General features: G+C 36.4%; 1 protein-coding gene across 1 annotated transcript in view; it reads right to left on the bottom strand.

Annotated features, from left to right (window-relative positions):
• Positions 1 to 1,371, bottom strand: part of LOC106519652 (GRB2-related adapter protein) — a 6,390-nt gene that overhangs the window by 3,559 nt on the left and 1,460 nt on the right. The gene's annotated exons all lie outside the window — the stretch shown is intronic.

Raw genomic sequence — 1,371 nt, 5'->3', positions numbered from 1 at the left:
ATAGATAGATAGATAGATAGATAGATAGATAGATAGATAGATAGATAGATAGATAGATAGATAGATAGATAGATAGATAGATAGATAGATAAGGTATCTGTTTGATCATGATAGTGTTAGTGATGCTGCACAGCCAGGAATAACTGAAGAAGAGAACCATGTCAGTAGTCTGGTTGTTTTCTATGGTATCCAATAAAAAGGTCACAAGTTGTACAATTTGTGTGTTTGTGTAAAATTGGTAAATATTGGTTATTGGCCATAACAGCAATAATAATATAATAATATTGGCTATCGGCTGAAATTTTCATGTCGGTGGTGCATCCCTAATAAATTGTTTATTTAATTTAAATTGTATGTTTCAATGCAACAAAATAAACAAATTTATAAGGTAAAAGATAATAATACTTGTTCTGTTACATGCTACAGTGTTTCACCTTCCATTAAAAAAGTGTTGTTAGTTTTCTTTTCTAGTGTTTTTTCCAAATCTTTTTACAGTAATCACYAGCTGTGAAACGTTGTACACCCTCTGCTGGTCACCTTTGGTATTACAACTTAAACTAATGATGAACCTCCCCTGTGGTCTTTTCCTCCCCACTATCAGCTTTAAATTTAACAACCTGTGTCCAGTATGTCCACCATCCATCCTCTTCATCTTAGGCCAAACGGAGTTGTCTCTCTCATGTCTTCATTTTCTGTCCGTCTCTGCCACCTCCCACTCAAAGTTCTCGTTATGTCGTCATCTTTTCCCCCCTCTCACTCTTGCAGCCAACCTTCTGTCTCATATCATCCCCAGCTCATCTCTATCCATTTTACAATATGATCCCAGGTACTTGAACTCTCTTCCACCTGCTCCCTACTCTCACTACAGATGTCATCTAAGCAAGGACTCCTGCATCAGTTTAATTGTGTTGAATAAAATCCACCTCATGTCATCTCATGTTCTTCCAGTCAGACAGATGTTGTGCCTTTAAATATTAATATCTGCACAATGTGTCTGTGTGTACTTGTTTCTGCTACAGAGTGAGGACCACTTGCAAAATAGTTACTATCAAAGTGAGGTCTTTGATGTAAAGTGAGGACATTTTCCTGGTCCTCACCTTTTTTTTAAATTAATTTATTTATTTTTTGCAACTCTACTGTGCTCTACTAGTTAAGTTTAGAGGTATGTTGTGAATTAAGTTTTGGTTCAGGTTAAAGTTAGGAGTAGACCAGTAATGGTTAGTTTTAGGGAAAATATCTGGGTTAGGCATAAATACAGTTACAAAAATGAATGGAAGTCAATACAAAGGCCTAAGTTTGGTGCAAATACAAGTGTGTGTGTGTGTGTGTGTGTGTGTGTGTGTGTGTGTGTGTGTGTGTGTGTGTGTGTGT

The sequence above is a fragment of the Austrofundulus limnaeus genome, unplaced genomic scaffold (genome assembly GCF_001266775.1).
Source record: "Austrofundulus limnaeus strain Quisiro unplaced genomic scaffold, Austrofundulus_limnaeus-1.0 Scaffold80, whole genome shotgun sequence".
Lineage (NCBI taxonomy): Eukaryota > Metazoa > Chordata > Actinopteri > Cyprinodontiformes > Rivulidae > Austrofundulus > Austrofundulus limnaeus.
The sequence above is the reverse complement of the archived record's forward strand: the minus strand, read 5'-3'. Positions and strand labels throughout refer to the sequence as shown.